The sequence below is a fragment of the Lithobates pipiens genome, unplaced genomic scaffold (assembly GCF_037356315.1).
Source record: "Lithobates pipiens isolate NorthernLeopardFrog02 unplaced genomic scaffold, aLitPip1_a1.2 Scaffold_19, whole genome shotgun sequence".
NCBI classification, from domain to species: Eukaryota; Metazoa; Chordata; class Amphibia; order Anura; family Ranidae; genus Lithobates; species Lithobates pipiens.
Genome location: NW_027507764.1, coordinates 417708678 through 417718605, shown reverse-complemented (window position 1 = coordinate 417718605; position 9928 = coordinate 417708678).

Here is a 9928-nt window from a genome sequence, read left to right as displayed (position 1 = left end):
GAAACACTTTCTCAAAAAGCGAGTTTGATGTGGGATTAGCCAAGAGTGCCACCCATCGGATTCGACTAGAAGAGGACAAGCCTTTCACAGAAAGGGTCAGGCAAACCTCATTGGGAAATCTGGAAGATCTGAGAGAGCAATTGGCTGAATCAAAAGAGAAACGGGTATTATCCGAGAGTCCAGGAGTCCTTATGCCTCCCCAATAGTAGTGGTGAGAAAGGAGAAGGGGTCTCTACTCCTATGCATTGATTATAGGACCCTGAAGCGGAGGACCATTCCTGACTAGTACACCACTCTTCGGATAGAGGATGCTCTACAGAGCTTATCAGGAGCAAAGTAGTTCAGTGTGCTGAATTTGAAGAGTGGATATTACCAGATTCCCATGTGCCCCGAAGATCGAGAGAAGACTGCTTTCATAACCCCGGTGGGGTTTTTCGAGTTCAATCGGATGCCACAAGGACTGTCTGGGGCCCCAGCAACTTTCAAGAGATTGATGGAAAAAACAGTTGTTGACATGAACCTAATAGAAGTACTGGTCTACATGGATGACATAATAGTGTTTGGAGGAACGTTGGTAGAACATGAAGAACGCCTGGAAAAGGTCCTGAAGAGACTTCATGAGGAAGGCCTGAAGCTCTCTATGGAGAAATGCCAGTTCTACCAGCCCTCAGTGAGTTACCTGGGACACATTGTGTCTGAAGAGGGAGTAGTGACTGATCCCAAGAAGTTAGAAACTGTCACTTCTTGGCCCAGGCCTACCAACGTAACTGAACTCAGGTCATTCTTAGGGTTTTGCTCATACTATAGAAGGTTCGTGGAAGGGTTCGTAAAGATAGCCCATCCAATCACTGAGCTTCAAAAGAATCAAGAAAAGGCTAGTGAAAACCCAGATCAGTCGGGAAAGCCAAAAGAAGGACCCAGAAGGAAAAAAGAGTCCATCCAGGATCAGTGGACTGAAGGAAGCCTTCAGACAGCTGAAATGGAGCCTTACCACTGCTCCGGTTTTGACCTATGCCGACCCCACCAAACCTTATAAGTTGCATGTGGATGCCAGTCGAGACGGACTGGGAGGAGTGCTCTACCAAGAGCATGAAGGGCACCTACGACCCATTGCCTATGTGAGCAGAAGTTTGATTCCTGCTGAAAAAAACTATCCCACTCACAAGCTTGAGTTTCTGGCTCTGAAGTGGGCAGTGGTAGATAAGCTGAAGGACTACCTGTATGGGGCTGAGTTCATGGTGAAGACGGACAACAACCCCCTCACTTACTTGCTCACCACTGAGAAGTTGGACGCCACTGGTCATAGGTGGCTAGCCGCTCTTTTGGTCGGTAACCAAGATGCGGATGCCCTGTCCAGAAAGCCCCATGACCTCCAGAATCCCTCAGAAGACTGGACTCAGCTTACCCCAAAAGGGGTAAGAGCCCTGTGTGAAGGGACAAGTCAATATGGAAAAGGTGGGGCCAGAGCCGAAGAAATAGGATGTCCTCAGTGGGAGTCCCCAGGTGTTATTGCAATGTCTCCCAGGTTGTGCAAGAAAGTCTTCCCAAGCTATCCAGGAAGGATCTCAGGAGAGATCAAGAGGAAGATCCACTGTACGGAATGGTGCTGAAGGCATTGGAACACCAACAGTCTGAGGTATTGCAGAAGAGCCCCAGTAAAGAATCCCGGCTGTTGTTGAAGGAATGGGAACGGTTGCAATTGCAACAGGGGGTGGTCTACTGAAGGGGCCCCTCCGATGATCCAAAAGAGAAGTGGCAGTTGTTCTCGCCGGAAAAGCACAGAGAGAGGGTACTGATTGCCCTACATGACCACCATGGCCATTTGGGAGCTGAAAGGACCCTTCAACTAGTGAAGGACAGATTCTACTGGCCCTACATAAGGAAATAAGTGGAGAATTATTGTCATTCCTGCCTCAGGTGCATACAACATTGCCTCAGAGGGCTGCCCCAATAGGCCACTTGGAGAGCTAGGGCCCAATAGACCTGGTCTGCATAGACTTTTTCTGTTTATAATCCGAGCTAAGTGGGCAAGGGGACATCTTAGTGGTGACAGATCACTTCATCCGCTATGCCCAGGCATTTCCCACTAGAGACCAGCAAGCAACCACAGTGGCAAAGACTCTCGTTGAACAATTCTTCATCCATTATGGCTTACCTCAAAGGATACATTCAGACCAAGGGAGACACTTTGAGAGTAGGTTGATTAAAAGAATGCTGGGGGGGGCGTGACCGGAAGCCGAGCTGGAAGGACGCTGCGAGTGAGAGCTCTCCTCCAGCCCAGCGCTACATCGGCCTCCATTGGGGGAATTTAGCCACATCTGATGTGGAGATCACGGGCTACCAGGTCCTCATCCACCCGGGGGTCGTCTCAATCTCCCCCAGGCTCATCAGCCTCCCTGAAGTTCTTCTTCCAGCCGCTCGGAGGATCGCCGAGCGAGGGCCGCAAGATGGCGCCGGATGACCCGGCCACGCTGCGGAGGAACCTGGCTTCGCCTCCACTGCTGCGACAGCGCGACTCCCGCCCGGAGATGTTGCCTATGCACTCCGCGCTCCCCATCCGGGACATGGATGGCTCGCATCCCTCCACCTGCTTCCCCATCCGGGCTGGGCTGGAAGATAGGCCGCGACCCGGCGTAGGCCGTGATGGCAAGATAGCGCGGTGGCTATGGAGACGTAGCACGCGCACCTTATACCATCACCCGTGCACAGCTGGACAGAACCCCGGGAAGGTCGCTGGTCCCCGCAAGAGCCACCACACACCAGAGCAACGCCAGGGGTGAGTGACGGCTCTCCCTCCTCCACCCCACCCTCTGCCCCGCAGGGACCACAGGCCACAGCTCAGCAGCCCCCCCGTCCCTCGCTCAATGTTCTGAGGCCTTCCCCCGCCTATTGCGGACGGCCTCGGATCCGGCTATAGCAGGGTCTCTCTCTCCCTTCATACTGGGAACCACAGAGGACCCCACCTGTTGTACGGGAGACGCGGCCCCCCCCCGGCTGAGGGAGGGGCCCTACACATAAGGCAATTACCTGCTCCCCCCAAGGCCCAGAGGCAGCCTCGATCCAGGGACGCTAGCCTGCCCAGAGCCCAAGCAGCCAGCCATCCTACCTATGCTCAGGTGGTCCGTCCCCACTCCCCACACCCACTGGATGTCCGTCTGGACCCCTCATCTGGCTCCCCCCATGCTACGTCTTGGTCAGACCACTTGAACCCCCCACCGTCCTGGCCCCCCTCTCTGGCAGTGAGGTCACGGCAGGGAGGCTCTCCCCATCACCCACCGCCACCCCATTCCCCCATTCCCCCATGGGGCATCATGACGGTGGATATCCCCCTGGCACTCCTATCTGACAGCCATTCCCACCAAAGATGACTTTAAACAACTCATAGCGGACGTGAAAGCTACCTGTCGCGCTGAAATCCAGTCCCTGCACGCCGGCCTTAAACACATAGCTGAACGTGTTGAGATGGTGGAGGAGGAGATCCAGGAGACTAAGCTGGCTGTACACCGCACTCAGGTAGAGAACTCGGACCACCGGCTCCTCCTATGAGACATGCAGCGCCATGTGGAAGATCTCGATAATAGAGGCCGGAGGAACAACATCCGCGTTCGCGGCCTCCCCGAGACCGAGGGACCCGAGGACCTGCAAACCTCTTTGCAAGCACTGTTTAACAGAATGCTGGTAGAAGACCCAGCCAAGCCCATTGAAATGGACAGAGCCCATCGAGCCCTCCGACCCAAAGGTCCTGCCTCCAAACCGAGAGATGTTATCTGTAGGATCCATTCTTTCCCCCTCAAGGAAGACATCATGCGTAAATCCCGCTCCATTCGCAACCTCATGTTTGACAACGCTCCGATCCAGGTTTACCCGGATGTCTCCTGGATAACCCTCCAAAAACGACGGCTGCTGCTGCCCCTCCTTCGAGCCTTGCAGGACAAGAACATACTCTACCGTTGGGGATTCCCCTTCTGCCTTACGGCTAGACACCAGGGGAAGTCGGCATCCCTTCGGTACCCAGAGGACCTGGCCTCCTTCTGCGACTCTCTGGGCCTATCTGTCCCCAAGCTCCCTGAATGGGATCTGATTGCTTCTCCACCACCTCCGCCGGTAATTTGGCAGAAAGTTCCCTCAGCTAAACGGCACAGAGGACCGGAGCCGGACAGCAAATCACCTAAACACCAGTGACATGGATAAGCCCAGTCCAATGGATGTCTCCCCTCCGCAGTTTTTTCTTTTCCCCTATTTTTGGGGTTTTGTCTTTTTCTTCCCCCCCGATTGCCGGAGATACACATCCTACTTGTTTTTCTTACCCCGGGCTGGCCTAGGTTGAGTCCCAGGACGGATCGACTCCCGGGTTACTGCCCCCCCCCCCCCCGTGGTATTGCACTAGTTGGTTCCTTTTGTGGAGTGGACTGTTGGTGCCTCCCTAACCCGTTTTTTTTTGGACTTTTTGGTTGGGGAGTCGATAAGGAACCGTACAGATTCAGTGTCCCTATAGGACCTCTGGACCTGTCATTTGTTAATGTTTTCTTTTATCTTGTATTGTGTTATTTTTCTCTTCTTTCCCTTTTCTCTAGGCTTTCTCCTCTTCTTGCCTCCTCAGTGACGCCCTGCCAGTGGTTTTCCCGGTCGCCGCCCCTCCTCCAGTGGTCGCCGCTCCTCCCGAGGCACCTAGGCCTCCATCAAACCAAGCTAAGTATGCCCTAGACACCACCCCTACTTGATCATGGCTAAGATTCTGTCCCTTAATGTACATGACCTGAACTCCAACAAAAAACGGCACCTAGCGCTTAGGGAGATCCGGCAGGCGGGGCAGACATAGTGATGGTCCAAGAAACACACTTTAACCGGGGAGACTCCTTTACATTCGCCTCCAGACATTTCCCTCAGGTCTATCAGGCCTTCAACCCACGGAAGAGAGCGGGAGTGGCCATTCTTTTCCGGCAGGGAACCCCTTTTACTTGCACCTCCGTACACCTAGACCCACGGGGCCACTACATTATCCTCCGTGGTCTGTGGCGTACGCAGGCCCTGACTCTATGCGTCTTCTATGCCCCCAATGTCCATCAACATCAATTTTTGTCTAGGGTGTTTTCCTGTCTGTTTAAGACGCCCCCCGGGCTTCTGGTGATAGGGGGGGATTTTAACCTTACTCAGTCCGCACTCCATGATCGCCTAGCAGTGGCCCCCCGGGCGCCTCAAGCTAGGACCCTAAGAGACTCTAAGCTCTTCCGCCAAATCACCAGAAGACGGGGCCTTTTTGACGCCTGGCGAGCTCTGCACCCACAGGACCGCCAGTACACCTTTTACTCGGCTCCCCACAGCACACACTCGCGTATTGATCATTTTTTTGTCAATAACAAGACACTAAGGGCCGGTTCACACAGCGAGGCGCGGCGAGGCGCGGCGAGGCGTCTCCGACTTGCCTCGCCGCGACCTGCGGGGATCTCAGCGGCGACTTGCAGAGGACTTCTGTATAGAAGTCAATGCAAGTCGCCCCCGAAGTCGCCCAGAAGTAGTACAGGAACCTTTTTTCTGAGTCGGAGCGACTCGAGTCGCTCCTCTCAGAACGGTTCCATAGTACTGAACGGGGGCGACTTGCGGGAGCGAGGCGAGGCGAGCCGTGTCGCCTCGCATCGCATCGCTGTGTGAACCGGCCCTAAGGGCGGTCCAATCTGCACATATACTGCCCATCTCCTGGTCAGATCACGCCCCCATAACTCTATCCCTAGAATTAGACCTCCCCCTTCGTAAGCCCTGCACCTGGAGGCTGAACAACTATCTCCTGCAGCATGCTCCGGCAAAGGCAGAGCTGGAGACTTCACTCCGGCACTACTTTGTCGAGAACGATACCCCAGACGTCTCCCTCGCTACCCTCTGGGCCGCCCAAAAGGCAGTCATCCGGGGGCGCTGTATAGCCCTATCCTCAGCCTTGAAGCGGGATGCACGGGCCGCTCGGCTACTGGCCGAAAAACGGCTCAAGACCCTTGAGGCCCGTCTTTCGGAATCCCCCTCCGTCTCCACCCTTAAGCAAATTGTCCAGACTAGGCAGACACTTCGGGGACCTGGCGTTGGGATCGGTAGAGAAAGCACTAGCCTGCCTGCGACAACTCTACTATGACAAGGGAAACAAAGCACAGTCACTGTTGGCCCGGAAACTGGCGGACCGTACAGTGACCTCTGCTCCGGCCCAAATAAAAAATAGGGGGGAGACCTTTTGACCCATCCCCAAGAGATAGTGGACGCGTTCGCGGACTTTTATACAGACCTGTACAACAGGCCGGACATCCCCCACAACCCCCCAACCTCGGGCCTGTCTAACCGTATTACCCAGTACTTGGAAAACATAGTACTACCCAGACTGCAAGACACGGACCTCCGAGAACTGAACGCCTCTATCACTGAGGAGGAGCTCCTGGAGACTGTGAGGGCTCTCCCAACCCACAAGTCTTCGGGACCAGACGGGCTCCTCTACGAGTATTACAAGACGTTTTTACCTCTCCTGAGCCCACATATGACCAAACTATTCAACTCCTTTCTCCAACAGTCCCCGGTCCCGACCAACATGCTAGGCTCATTCATTTCCCTCATTCCCAAGCCAGACAAAGACCCGACCTCTTGCGCTAGTTACTGGCCTATAGCCTTGCTGAACGCAGACCTAAAAATTTTCACGAAGCTCCTAGCAAATCGCCTAAATACAATCCTCCCTTCCTTAATACATAAGGATCAAGTGGGCTTTGTCCCCTTGAGACAGGCAGGGGACAACACCAGGAAGATCATTGATCTTATTGATGTGGCGAACAGGGACAACCTAGCATCTCTGGTTCTAAGTTTAGACACCGAGAAGGCGTTTGACCGCCTCAGCTGACCCTTCATGGAGGCTACGTTACACCGTATGGGCTTTCAGGACCCATTTCTGCATGCAGTGCAGCACCTCTACACTACCCCCTCCTCGCAGGTTAAAACCCCCTTCGCCACGTCCTCAACTTTCTCTATTGCTAATGGCACCCGCCAGGGCTGTCCGCTTTCTCCTCTCCTTTTTGCTCTGTGCGTGGAGCCTCTGGTGGCTGCCATTAGAAGCAACCCCAATATTCGAGGGATCCCGTTCAGGGGCAGGGAATTTAAGATTTCGCTCTTCGCAGATGACGTTATCCTCACCCTGACTCAGCCTAGGATCTCGCTACCCAACCTCCACTCCGAGCTAAACAGATACGGGCTATAAAATTAACCCGTCTAAATCGGTGGCCCTCACACTAAACATGGTTATGGCTAAGACAACCCACCTACGCTCCGCATTCCCATATAAATGGGAAAGCTCCTCCCTTAAATATTTGGGGGTCCTCCTTACTCCATCGTTTCATACCTTGTACCAGGCTAATTTCCCCCTCCTCTATCGTGCGATTAGGGAACTGATTCATAAATGGAAGGCCCACCACATATCGCTCATGGGACGGATCACGTCTATTAAAATGGTGGTCCTCCCCAAGCTCCTGTACTTGTTTCAGACACTGCCGATCTCGGTCCCATACGCACAGTTACGCACAGTTACGCACACTCCAGAAGGACCTGTTGAAATTTGTTTGGAACTACAAAAAACACCGGGTCCCGAGCTCTGTCATGACGGCCTTACGCTCAGACGGCGGCATGGCATTCCCTGATTTGGTTCGCTACTACCAGGCCACTCAGCTACGGGCCATAGCCTCCTGGTTCCCACAGAGATCATATAATAGATGGTCGGAGATTGAAAAAATCTGGTTAGCTCCAGTACACCCGAACAGTTTCTTATGGGGCGCGAGTGTTGCGATAGACTCGGGTCGGCTGCTAGGGCCGATGGCCCAGCTCCGTCTGCTCTGGCGGAAGCTCTCCCGCGAACACAGTCTCCATTCGGAGTTCTCCCTATTGACCTCCTTTCTATGCAACCCGAAGTTGCCAGCTGGCCTGACCCACCGGATGTCCTGGCCCTGGGCTTCGACCTGTTTCATTTAGGGCACCTGGTGGACCCCAGAACGAGAAAGCTGTTGACTTTCTCGGAGCTCCAGGCTAAGCATGACCTCCCCCAACAGACGTTCTACAGATACTTACAAATTAGACATTTTGCACAATCTATGGCCCCTCACCTATGGTTTTCCCCGCCCTCTCCTTTTGAGCAGATAATTCTGGAAGGAAGGAATCGCAGAGGGTTGATCTCGGACATCTATCGCATCCTCAACACCCACCACTTTCCAACGAGGGGTAAACATTTCTACATGAGACGCTGGGAGAGGGAATTGGGTGAGGCGCTCCCCCTTGAGACTTGGCAGGGGGTGTGGGGCCAGGCGGCCAAGTCCTCTCTGTGTACATTTTACAAAGAAAACTCCTACAAAATCCTCTTTTTCTGGTATCAGACCCCGGACATACTCCACAAAATATACCCCTCCACCTCAGACCGCTGCTGGCGATGCCTGAAGGAGTGGGGCTCCCTGTTCCACATTTACTGGGCCTGTTCCCTGATTACTCCATACTGGCTCATGACCCGAAGGCTGCTCCAGCGTTTATTTGACGTCTCAGTGCCCCACTCCCCTAAATTTTTCTTACTAGGCTTGTCCCAACCCGTACTGGCCAGGCCGGGTCGGAAGCTCCTTAGACATGTCCTGACAGCGGCCCGTTGCCTGATAGCCCTAAACTGGAAAAATCCATTGCCCCCGTCTAAGGAGGCCTTATACTCCAGGATCAAGGATGTTGAGTTCATGGAGAAAATGACTGCCAGGGTGAGGGATAGGCTTGAGGAGCATGACCTGGTCTGGTGGAGATGGCAGCTGCTGGAGGATTGATGGCAAACCGGTATGGATGTGGTGATGTAGACCGCTGGCGTTCTATCTCCTTTTCTTTTTCTCTTTATTTTTCTTTGCTTCTCTCCCTTCTTCCACCTTTTTTGTTCATGCTGTTGATGGTCCTTGTCCTGTTTTAAATTTGGCATATGAGCTAAGCAGCAGGCCCTGGGCGGCTTCTTGGTTTCCAGCACGGATAACTGACTCTTGGTGTATTTCGTCCCGCTCTGCGCCCTTGGTCGGATTGCCTGATTTCGCTGCACCTCCCAATACTGTGTTATTCTGCACTGTCTCTTTGCAGTGGGCCCCTCTTATTTTGGGAGCCATACTGCTCTTGCTGTATGCCTGTACTATTACTTTTGTTATATGACCACGAAAAATAAATAAACTGTTATTTGAGAAAAAGAATGCTGGATTTACTAGACATACAGAAGTCCAGGACTACTCCCTATCATCCACAAGGGGACCCTCAGCCGGAAAGGTTCAACGAGACCCTCTTGAATATGTTGGGGACATTAACTGCGGAGCAGAAACCCCACTGGAGTAGGCACATCACGGCACTGGTCCATGCCTATAATAGCACCAAGAATGATGCCACTGGGTATTCACCCTACCGACTAATGTTTGGCCGAGAAGCCCGATTACCAGTGGATCTGGCTTTTGAAACCTCCTTGGATCACACATCAGAGACCTCCCATAGAGAATATGTGGATAGGCTGAGGAGGAACTTGAAAATTGCTTACGAGCGTGCCCAAGCCACATCGAGCTCCAGGGAGAACAGGAATAAGAGGAACTTTGATCTGAAAGTGAGAGTCCAAGATCTTCAGCCAGGTGACCGGGTTTTGCTAAGGAATCTAGGCATGTATGAAATTAAGCCAGAAGGAAACACTGGACCAGTGAAGACTTGGCACAGGAATCATCGCTTGCCTCTCACTAAGGCTGTTAGGATAAGCACAGAGGAAGAACTTTCATATTCATCCACCAATGTGAGTATGCCAGCAACCAGATCTCAGTCTGCGCCTTCTGCAGAGTAAGATGAGGAAGTAGAGATGAGTTGGCTGTGGCCTGCAGAAACTTTAGAAGCAGATGTTGATGACTTTTCAGAAGTGGAAGAAGATAACAAT